Consider the following 12649-nt stretch of genomic DNA (forward strand, 5'->3'; position numbering starts at 1 on the left):
CATTTAAATGCCAGGCTCAGTATAGGTATAAACAAATTTTAAGGAACCATCCGTTCAACAACCTGACAGCTTAAACAAATCTCCTCAAAGCAAAGCTTCCATTATGAGAATCAATACCCATCAGTCTCACAAGGGAATTCATATTCATGGGAGAGCATAATCTCATGTGAAAACCTGTCAAGTTGGCTGTTCATCCTCCAGATTTAAACTGTTTAAAGGGGAAGGAGTAGGTTCCTGCCCAATATGAGTAATTTTAAATTACCATATTTATGCAGCATTAGCCCAGCCTATTCATCTCAGAAAATCTAGAGTTTTAACGATACGCAAGAGCAATCGCTTATACAAATTCTACTAGTAAATACAGACCATTCAGTGGCTATGTTTTTAATTTGCCACAAGCAGAAGTAAGGCCAGAGAACTCCTGCCTGCCAAAAAACTGGAGAGTAATCCTGTCATGAACTATTAATACAGAGCGCAGTATTGGCACTTGGCAGCAAACCACCAAACCCACAAAGTTGTGTTTAATTTGCTATTAGACGATAGACTGAGTCGTCTTTCTTCAATTGTTCTGAGGTGATATTTCAGCACTGAGCCCTGGAGAACAGCCACTGCTAAGATTGCAACAAGTATCGAGTTTTCCCACAGAGTTCACCAGCTTTCCTAATCCTCTGGCAATGGGGGAGCGCCAACCAATGCAATATGAATCTTCCTCTTGGACCGACTGAGTTGTCCTGCAGATTTCATTCTATTCTGTGTTCCAAAGGAATTTCAAGAGATTCTGTTTGCAGAGCCAGCCCCTGTGCTGTAAATCAGTGCACCTCTGTCTTGTTTGCTATGCAATCTGACACACGCACTAGGGCTCCAGTTGAAACCAATAGGCATTTTACCACTGACTTCGGCAGGCTTTGGATAAGTACTACACACAGCAGTTGCAAAGGGGCTCAGTGGGCCCTGGCCTTTTTCAGTAAGAGTATTAACTTTGAATCTTTTTAGCTTTTTAAGCATCCTGTAAAAGAATCCATCATTTTTTCTCCCAGATTCTGGGAGTCCCTGGCCACACCCAATTATTTCCACTGGGTGGCATATACACACACCCCAATTTCTTATTTCTTTCCAAGGGGACTCCGCTTTTTCCAGGCTCTCAAGTCTCTTCTGATGGATCAAAGGGGTTTGGACCTGCTGCCTTTGCCTACCCCTGGGCTGCCCCCTGCAACCCCCAGTACCTGTGGGCCTTATGCTAGGCCACAGCCTGGGGCTTTCCAGGCTGGAGCTCCCCAGATCCTTCACCTTTCCCCAGCCCTGCTCCACTCAGGTACCCTCTCTAGCTCCCTGCAGCCAGGACCTTCTCCCTCTACAGACAGAGGAAGACTGTTTGGGCTCCTGGCTCACAGCCTTTTTATACAGGCCAGCTGTGGCCTGATTAGGGTGTGGCCCAGCTGTGGCCGCTTCCCCAATCAGCCCAACTTTTAAAGCTGCAGCTTTCAAGCCCTCTCAGGCTGCTTTTTAAACCCCTCAGGGTAGGAGCGGGTAACCACCCCGCTACAGGCCAACAGTTCCCAGAAAGGCAATAGGTATAGGCCAAGAGTACCTTCTTACTTAAGGGCCAGCTGCACAGCAGTTTTCAAGGAAACCTTCTGGCCAGGCTGCTGCATCAGGCTCCCTCTGTCTGGCTTACTTTGAGGGTTCCTCCGCGTAGGGTCTGGGTGGAGATTTCCTGGATGGGAGTTCCCCATGTGGCTTCAGGAGTCAATCTAGCAGTTCCTTGCTCAGGGCGATCGCCTCCCCAATCTGACTGCAGTTTTCTCCTTTTTAAAGGCTTCCTCCCTACCATACATGATTGAAAAGGCTGGAGGAGCAGAGCTCGCCCTGCACACAGGATGTCTCTGGCACCTTGCTCATCAGTGTGGGGCGTATACACCCCATCCTACACCCCATTGGCATACACTCTGGAGCAGCGTTTGAAAACTTGTTTCCAAAAGGTGTTCTAGCACAGTTGGACCGGTGGCCTGTCCAATCACGTTAGAAAATGGTTCAGGGCTAGCCATCCCTCCCCCCAGCAGTAACAGCCAGCACATACCGTGAGAGCAAAAGGAAAAGAACCACAGGGAAGTCACTCTATGGGCAAAGGGAAGTTTTCACAATACCTCCTCTTGTCCCTCTCTCCCCAAACAGAGGCAGACTGAGCATTCTGAATCCTGTAGAAAATCTCTCATCTCTTTGTGCTTGCTACCGTGCTCATCGAGTCCTGGTGGTTTCCTGTACCCCCTCATGTTGGTGTCCAAGCCCTGTCCTCCGCAGCACCTGCTGCTAGCAGAGCCTTCCTTTGTCTCTCTGCCTCATTGAGTTCCCATCTTTCCCAGATTTCAGTAGACAGCAAATCTTTCCTCTTTTTCCTGGATGGAAGTCCACTCTCTCCCACTGTTACTTAACTCTCTTTAACTCCTTTAAGTTTTCAGGGCTGTAGTTTGTATAAAATGTATTATACTAAAGATTGTTTCATGCTGTATTATTCTATGGAAGAAAAATTCAAATTAGGGCTGTCGATCAACCACAGTTAACTCACACGATTAACTCAAAAAAATTAATCGCAGTTTTAATTGCACTGTTTAACGATAGAATATCAATTGAAATTTATTAAATATTTTGGATGTTTTTATACATTTTCATATATATTGCATTCTGTGTTGTAATTTAAATCAAAGTGTATATTATTTTTATTACAAATATTTGCATTGTAAAAATGATAAACAAAAGAAATAGTATTTTTCAGTTCACCTCATACAAGTACTATAGTGCAATCTCTTTGTTGTGAAAGTGCAACTTATAAATGTAAATTTTTTTTGTTACATACCTACACTTAAAAACAAAACAATGTAAAATTTCAGAGCCTACAAGTCCACTCACTCCTACTTCTTGTTCAACCAATTGCCCAGACAAACAAGTTTGTTTACATTTGCATGAGATAATGCTGTCTTCATCTTATTTACAATGTCACTAGAAAATGAGAACAGGCATTTTCATGGCACTTTTGTAACTGGCATTGCAAGGTATTTACATGCCAGATATGCTAAACATTCATAGGCCCCTTCATGCTTCAACCACCATTCCAGAGAACATGCTTCCATGCTGACGACACATGTTAAAAAAATAACGTGTTCATTAAATTTGTGACTGAACTCCTTGGAGGAGAATTGTATGTCCCCTGCTCTGTTTTACCTGCATTCTGCCATATATTTCATGTTATAGCAGTCTCTGATGATGACCCAGTACATGGTGTTCGAGTTAAGAACACTTTCACTGCAGATTTGACAAAAAGCAATGTACCAATGTGAGCTTTCCTAAGATAGCTACAGCACTCAACCCAAGGTTTAAGAATCTGAAGTGCTTTCCAAAATCTGAGAGGGACAGGGTGTGGAGCATGCTTTCGAATGTCTTAAAAGAGCAACACTCCGATGCGGAAACTACAGAATCTGAACCACCGAAAAAAGAAAATCAACCTTCTACTTGTGGCATCTGATTCAGACAATGAAAATGAACATGCGTTGGTCCGCACTGCTTTGGATTGTTATTGAGAAGAATCTATCATCAGCATGGACGCATGCCCCCTGGAATCGTGGTTGCCACATAAAGGGACATATGAATCTTTAGCGCATCTGGCACGTAACTATCTTGCGATTCTACAGTTTATAAGTTCTACATTTATAAGTTCAACTTTCATGATATAGAGATTGCACTGCAGTACTTGTATTAGGTGAATTGAAAAATATTATTTTGTTTGGTTTTTTACAGTGCAAATACTTGTAAACAAAAATAAATATAAAGTAAGCATTGTACACTTTGTATTTTGTGTTGTAATTGAAATGAATATATTTGAAAATGTAGAAAACATCCAAAAATATTTAAATAAATGGTATTCTATTATTAACATTGCTATTAATTGCGATTCATTTTTTAATTGCGTGATTAATCACGATTAATTTTTTAATCTCTTTACAGCCCTAATTAAAATACAACATACTTTTTCAGGTCTCAGAAAACCCCAGCCATTCTATTGGATTTTATTAAATTAATGGACAAAGGAGAAAATATTTTCCACATCCCTCTGCCAAGTAAAACTTCAGTTAATCACTTCCCTGAGGGATTAAGGAGTAAAGTAGATAACATGACCCCTCTTGGGCTAACATACTGCATAGGTTTTAATATAGAGGAGTTTGGCCAGATGTGTCCTTTTCTCTGATTTTATTGGACACACCTTTGCTTGCTTCAATCACATTAGAGCTAGGAAACAGGTTACATATTCCAACAAATGGGCTGCACTACAAACCAGCTATAAAAGCAAGACATGTGACTGCACAGCCTTGTGTACAAACTACAGCGCATGGAACAAGAGCCGTGCTGCTGGCATTCATTTTGTGCTCCACCAGCTCCGAAGACTATAGGTTTGATATTTCCTGCTATTTGTTCTTCCTAAACAGGGTTCCTAAACAGCTCTTCTATGGAGAACTCACCCAGGGAAAGCGCTCCCATGGAGGACAAAAGAAGCGGTTCAAGAATACGCTGAAGACCTCTCTGAAGTCCCTCGAGATCAACACCGCCCCATGAGAAACCCTCGCACTGAACCATCCAGTATGGCTCAGCCTCATTCACACAGGCAGTAATACCTCTGAGGAGAGGTGTACTGCTGAGGCTGAAAGAAAGCATGAACTGCGCAAGTCCAGAGCTGCCCGCACATCATCGACAGTGCCATCATGTCTGCCCGACGTGTGACAGGATGTTCCATGCCCAAATCGGACTGATCAGTCATCTTCGGACGCACAGAGTCCGGTCATTGAACGAATGAGTTGTTGAGGTCTTCATCGACAACGATGGACGAACATTATCATCTTCCACTTACGGGGCCAAATCCTGAGTTCCATGTTCCGCCAACAAAAAGTCTCCTGTTGGTTTCAGGATCAGGCTTTTCCTTTGTTTCAAACACATGGATGGGTGCAGAACTAATATCGTTTGGGGAGTGTTTTAATTGCAGCAATAAGAAAGACTCCCTGACTAACTCATGGGAGAATGCGTCCACGTTCTTGAGATTCCTCTGGGAATGCTCCATGGACAGATTTAGAATTTTTATTTCCCAAAACTGGGAAAGCTTCCAAATTCAAGCTTGTAAAAACTTTCCATGTAAAAAAAAAATTTTTTTTTCCACAAGACAGCCTCCTAATAAACAGAACCTCTGCAGACACATTCCTATATAACACGACACAATGCTAGTGTTCCCTGCTAAAACACCATTTGCCAGTAAGAGTAAGACTTCAGTTTATAATCATGGGTAAGGATGGTCTCTCTAATAGAAATGTGCTCTTCCTAAGCAGGGCAATTGAAGAGTGGCACAAATTGCAGATGGCTCTAAAGAAGCAGAGATCCTAGCCTAGGCCATAAACTGGCACCCCTTTTGCCAACTCTGTGCTGTTCCTGCCCTCTGGAATGGGTGAATGCCCAGGTGGGAGGGGCTCCTGGCCTGGTGGAATGTCTGGAGCCCCATTGCAGCCACTGGAATGCACCTTGAGACTGCTCTAAATTGTGCTGGAGGAGGGAAGCAGCCCCTGGCCTGTCCCAGTGTTGCAGGATGTCCTACAGCCACCTTTGATTCTCTTCCCTTGGGTCCTGTGCTGAGTCAGGCCCAGAGCCAAGGATAGAATAACCCAGGTCTCCCAAGTTCCAGCCCAGTGGCCTATCTGCTGGACTGTGCTGTCTCCCTGTATAAGCAATAGGTATGAGTGCAGAGAGGTCAAGAAGAGCATGTTTTGCTGGTGCTGTGTAACTGATGCACCAGCCTATTTTGTGGCAGAGGTGTGGCATCCGCTACAGAAGGAAGAAAAACTATTCCACTCTATTTGCTGGGGTCATGGAAGGGGCAGAGATTATCTATTACAATGATTGTCCAAGGTTTCAAACAGCCTCTCTGTGCAGGGCACCAAAGCCTACGCTGTTAGCTAGAGTGACACTAAATCTTTCAATCCATTTATCAATGCGCCTCCAGTCCTATTTTGTAGCCAATGAGAAACCTGTGAATGTTAGCAGTGGACTGCGGAGGCAGGGGATAGCTCTGGTTTAGGATGGTGGTTAGCCTTCATTTTGGCCTCAAACTCTCAACCGCACCAAACTCTTAAGAGGTGTTTCTGAGAAATTTCAGCCCCAAATGGTGAAAACTTGAAAAGATCACTTGATTAATGATTTTCTGCTAACTCAGATGCTGGAGACAAATTTTGCAATGAGCTAAGTCAATTTCTAGGATCCAAGTAACCTCTCCCCCTTCTGCAAACCCCAAACTCTTGCATCTAAGGCTCATCTCTGCTAAGAACTGGAACGCTACACTCACCTGTTGGCTATGACCATTGTTTGTTCTAAGTGTATAGGATGGAGAAGATCTTTAAAGACCCTGGGCAGGTGGGTCCCAAATCCCACTGAAAGTTCTTTGTGCCTTTGAAAATCTCTTCCTACATGTGCATCTTACATTTCATCTGACTTGGGCTGGATGAAGAATAACTCACTGTGCTTCCTCCCATACCTGCAGTATGAAATCTTTGCTGGTTTGCTTGCACGTTCCATTGAAATCCTACTGTTGATGTTACCAGGGAAAGAGAATTACCTGTTACTGGAGAATGTATTCCTGTTTTGCAGCTACTGTATTGCATAAATATGTAAAAAGTTGTTGATAACTCACCAGGGGAAGTTTAGAAAAAAAGATTCTGCAGAGAGAGATTTTTGCAGGTGAGCATGTGTTCTTGTGTATTTCTCTTCCCCGCTTCGCCCCCTGCTCTTCCCAGCTGCAAAAACCTGGAACGTTGTTTCTCTGAAGTCAACATTTGTTATTGCTTGTTCCTCAGTTCAAGCTTCCCAGCCTGTTTGTGACAACAGAACAATTTCTAAAGCTATTAGATACAGGCCTGAGCAAAACTCCAGCCCTAGCTGTGCCCTGGGGCTTAATCCCCATCAGTGGGGCAAGACAGAAAACCTAATTAGGGATGCTCTGCGCCTGGGAGTTGATTAACTGATTGCCTCCTGGCCAGAGGAGGCAGGGCGAGGTGGTATATGGTTCTGAGAGAGAGAGAACAAGCTCAACTGAGCAGGAAACAGGAACTAGGGAGAGTTATTTTCTCCTGGGAAAGGGCCTTGTGGAAGGGTTGACAGTTTGGGACTGGCTGTGGCTAGGGGTAGCCACAGGAGTAGGGTTAACTCCTGTGGTGATCCTAGAGTCAGGAGGAGCTTTGAGCTAGGGGTTGTGAAACCCAGGGAATGAGGTAGGAGTCTAGGAGGGTGGGGGGAGTTGGGTAGAGAGTTCTTAGACTCCCAGCAGGGAAAAACCTGACTGGCCAGCACCATGATAAAGGGGGAAGAACTGGAATCAAGCTGAGGAGGGGTAAAGGAGTTATTGTTTGGAGGTGATCCCAGGAGGGGCAAAGGACCTTGTTCCTGTGAAGCTGAGCCCAGGAGGGGCAAAGGACTTTTGGGTTTAGGTCTCAGTCCCAGAAGGGGACTGAATCATGTGTGACTTGGCCAGAGGGCTGAGCCACAGAAGATCCAGAGAATGGATCAGCTGAGTTTGTCTTTGAGGCCGAGGAAGCAGTTGCCAGAGGGAGTGTGAGAGGCAGTGTCCTCTGCAATGCTGCGTCTGGGAACGAGAGGTGCCCCCAGAGGTAAGGGTGAGCATTTACAAGGTGCATTTGGCCTTTGAGGCTATTTAAATTCCAAACGGGGAGCTGAATTTTGCAGAAGGCTCCTATCTTTATAAGGAGTGGAACCAAAATGCCATATCTAAAGCATCCAGCACCAGCACTCTACATTCAAACGTGCAGGATAGTTAGGGATGTGGACTAAATTATGAAAACTTAGCCCATGTCTAATAGTAACTTATGAGAATACATGAACTCTCCGGGCTTGTCTACGCTTACAGCGCTGGAGTGCTTAGTGAAGGTGCTACGTACAATGACAGGAATGCTTTTTCCGGCAGCATAGATACTCCACCTCCCCAAGAAGTGGTAGCTATGTTGACAGGAGAAGCCCTCCCATTGAGGGAACTGTCTACACTGGGGAATAGGTTGGTATAACCATGTTGCGTGGGGTGCAGATTTTTCACACCCCACAGTGAGTCAACTGCTGCCGCTCCCCCATCGACTCTGCTTGCGCCTCTCATGGCACTGGGAGTACAGGAGTTGACAGGAGAGTGCTTGGGGATCGATTTATCACTTCTAGACTAGATGTGATAAATCGATCCCCGCTGGATCGATCGCTGCCCATCCATCCGGCAGGGTAGTGAAGACATACCCTAAGTTAATATGTAAACGCTTACATTCGGTACACCACCTCACAAACCCTTACTGAGTAATAGAAACACCTATACAATTAGTATACCCACCCTTCTCTAGTGTTCACAACATTACACGTTAGACAGGCATTTTTACCTTGAAAAGACATTTTCTTGCAATAATTTGTTGCTACAAACTTCCTTAATCAGCACTTCTCAGGGAATGGAGGAAGGGGCCATGAACCAGGGCTCGTTTGTGTTACTGGGAAAGAAGGGAGGGGGAGATAACACTTCTTTTATACAAAGCATATTTTTTTAGACAACTACATTTCTTATGCAGCTGCAACACTTATTAGCTGAAGGGAAGGGCGAGGGATGACACTTATCTATTAAGCAAAAAAACGGTGCCTGCTTGTGACTCTACTCCCTAATAACATACCAGCACACCAGCGGCTTCCCAGGTCTCTACTTAACCTTTATATATCCCAACAGATAAGGCTTCATGCAGAGTCTCCATGCACTACCTGAGTTTACCTCCCATTCAGATGTGCTCACTTTAACCAGCAGCAAAGCTGTTCTGAAGCCTCCTCCTGGGATCACAGAATCAGCCCCCAAGCTAGTTAGTTATCAGAGCAGGCACAGCTGAGTAGATGCACTAGATGGGTCCTGGCTTTTATAGCCGACATCTTAGTGATTGTGTGTTACTGTAGCACCTAGGAGCCCAGTCACGGACCAGAACCCCGTAGTGCCAGACGCTGTACAAAACAGAGCAAACAGATGGACCCTGCCCTCAAAAGCTCACAGTCTAAGAACAGGACAAGAGACTCCTCTATATTGGGGGTGAGGGAGGTTACAAGGAAACAATAGGGGTCTGCTGATTGGCAGTGGTCTCAGCACACAAGTGGCCGAACTAGGGTCACAGTTTTGTGTAGGCAACAGAGAGGAGAGTTTTGAGGAGAGATTTGATGGATGAGTTAATTTTGCAGCAGAGTGAGGGATAAAGCACGAAGGGGCTTGTTTGAAAATGTAACAAGCACGTGGAGGAGGTTGACATCCTGGGCCAGTCAAAGGCATTTCTGTCGTGAGAGAGAGGGGTAAACAGGGCAGAGACGGGCCTTGAAAAGGATGTCAAGTAGGTTATGCTTGCGATAGAGAGGGGGGAGCCAGTGGAGGGATTCAGAAAGAAGAGTGATGTGGTCAAAGCGACGCCCTAGGGAAACGATCACAGTGGCAGCATTCTGAATGGAGAGGAGCGGGGCAAGATTGTTTTGTTTCAAGGCCAGACCAAACAAGATGCCAGTAATCGAGATGACGAGAGCAGTGATTTACCTATACCTCCCCTAGGGGGAGTGTACACCCCCCCAGTTTTGTGAACTAGTTACATGCCAAACCTGGTGGCTGAACTTTGCAACTTTGTCCTCACCCACAACTATTTCACATTTGTGGACAATATATACCTTCAAGTCAGTGGCACTGCTATGGGTACCCACATGGCCCACACTATGCCAACATTTTTATGGCTGGCTTAGAGCAACGCTTCCTTAGCTCTCATCTCCTAATGTCCCTACTCTACTTGCACTACATTGATGACATGTTGATCATCTGGACCCATGGAAAAGAAGCCCTTGAGGAATTCCACCATGATTTCAACAATTTCCATTCTACCAGCAACTTCAGCCTGGACCAGTCCACACAAGAGATCCACTTCCTGGACACTACTGTGCTAATAAGCGATGGTCACATAAACACCACCCTATACCGGAAACCTACTGACCACTGTACTTACCTACCTGCCTCCAGGTTCCATTCAGGACACACCACACGATCCATTGTCTACAGCCGAGCTCTAAGATACAACTGTATTTGCTCCAATCCCTCAAACAGAGACAAACACCTACAAGATCTCTATCAAGCATTCTTAAAACTACAATCCCCACCTGCTGAAGTGAAAAAACAGATTGACAGAGCCAGAGGAGTACCCAGAAGTCACCTACTACAAGACAGGCCCAACATAGAAAATAACAGAACGCCACTAGCCGTTACCTTCATTCCCCAACTAAAACCTCTCCAGCGCATCATCAAAGATCTACAACTTATCTTGAAAGATGATTCCTCACTCTCACAGATCTTGGGAGACAGGTCTGTCCTCGCTTACAGACATCCCCTCAACCTGAAGCAAATACTCACCAGCAACCACACATCACTGAACAAAAACACTAACCCAGGAATCTATCCCTGCAACAAAGCCCGATGCCAACTCTGTCCACATATCTATTCCAGTGACACCATAATAGGACCTAATCACACCAGCCATACCATCAGAGGCTCATTCACCTGCACATCTACCAATGTGATATCTGCCATCATGTGCCAGCAATGCCCCTCTGCCATGTACATTGGCCAAACCGGACGGTCTCTACGCAAAAGAATAAATGGACACAAATATGACATCAGGACTCATAACATTCAAAAACTAGTAGGAGAACACTTCAATCTCCCTGGCCATTCGGTAACAGATTTAAAGGTGGCAATTTTGCAACAGAAAAGCTTCAAAAACAGACTCCAACTAGAAACTGCTGAACTTGAATTAATATGCAAACTAGATACATTCAATTTAGGCTTAAATAGAGACTGGGAATGGCTGAGCCATTACACACATTGAATCTATTTCCCCATGTTAGGTATCCTCACACCTTGTTAAATTGTCTTAAACGGGCTATCTTGATTATCACTGCAAAAGGTTTTTTTTCTCCTGCTGACAATAGCGTATCTTAATTAATTAGCCTGTTAGAGTTGGTTGGGCAACTCCTGCCTTTTCATGTTCTCTGTGTGTATATATATCTCCTCACTATAAGTTCCATTCTATTCATCCGATGAAGTGGGCCCACGAAAGCTTATGCTCAAATACATTTGTTAGTCTCTAAGGTGCCACAAGAACTCCTGTTCTTTTTGTGAATACAGACTAACATAGCTGCTACTCTGAAACATACCAATTTACTGACTGTTTGGAAATTTGAATTGAAATTGAAACATTAATACACACTTTAAAAGCATATACAGTGTATGATAAAATGTGTATCTGAAAGTATAATAGATTTGAAAAGTATGAACATAGACTAGCTTCCTTATAAAGCTGTTATTTTTAATGACAATGTCAGTGCATTCATTTCGGTGATGTTGGCCAATCTAATAATTTCAAATGATGATTTGTAAGTAAAGTCTAAATGAGCTCTCCCTGACAGCTAGTGATGAGATGGAGGGAAAGGCTTCAGAACCAGATTGTATTTACAGTCACATCTAATCTACCTAGGTAGCCATCAGCCAGAGCTGTGTTGCCCAAGTGATGGATTTTTGGCTGGGGTTGGGTTACAAATCACTTGAATGCAGGGGGTGGGGGGTTGGGGGAATGAAATGTTGTTTTTCGTATTGTATGAGTAAAGGGCAGTTGAACTGTACTTAGCTTGTGCTGATTGACGGCATCAAGAGAGAGGGTGGGGACCTGTCCGTCTCCACTGTTTAAAGACAGAGCTGATTAGGCTCCATAGAGAGTCTTTTGTTCTGTTAAGTGACCACTGCAGCTGAAATCACCGATAATCTGGTCTAAATGCTTAGTCCTGCTGTGGGACAGTGTTCCTGTGGAAGAGACAGCCCAGACTGCACTAGCAGCGAGGTTCCCCCACTGAGAGCTCAGCTGAAATCACTGAGAGCTGAGTGGAACCTCAAGAGACCAACTCGCAGAGGTCACAGGGGCAGGTGGCAGCAGAAGGTGACTGTGCAGGGCCTTTGGCAACAGAGTGGTGGAGTGAACGGTGGCACAACGAAGAGCCGTGGCCAGAGCAAACAGTGAGCAGTTGGAGGAATGAGCAAGGTGCCTTCTTGCCCCCCACCTAGGAGGTGTACTCACATGAAAGCACCTCTGACCTCTGAGCCTTCACTGACCAAGGACAATACCAGCGAGTGGGGTATGGTGGAGGGAAAAATGAGGGGCACGTTAAATAAACATTTGTTTGTTGGACTATATTTTAGTGACTTGGCTCCAGAATGCTAGATTTGTGACTCGGAATGGAAACCTACATAAATATGTTTCCTAATAGGCCAAGATTTTTAAAATGCATTATTTGCCAAGGTTGTTATCTCACATTGTTGCTATCTTGAGAGGTCATTATGTTGGGGAGTTTCTGTACTAAACATTTTTATTATTATAATTAATTTTTACATAAGAATGGTCATACTGGGTCAGACCAATGGTGCATATAGCCCAGTATCCTGTCTTCCAACAGTGGTCAAGGCCAGGTGCCCCAGAGGGAGTGAATATAACAGGGAATCAAGTGATCCATCCCCTGTTGCCCATTC

This window comes from Gopherus flavomarginatus, chromosome 5 (genome assembly GCF_025201925.1).
Source record: "Gopherus flavomarginatus isolate rGopFla2 chromosome 5, rGopFla2.mat.asm, whole genome shotgun sequence".
Classification (NCBI taxonomy): Eukaryota; Metazoa; Chordata; order Testudines; family Testudinidae; genus Gopherus; species Gopherus flavomarginatus.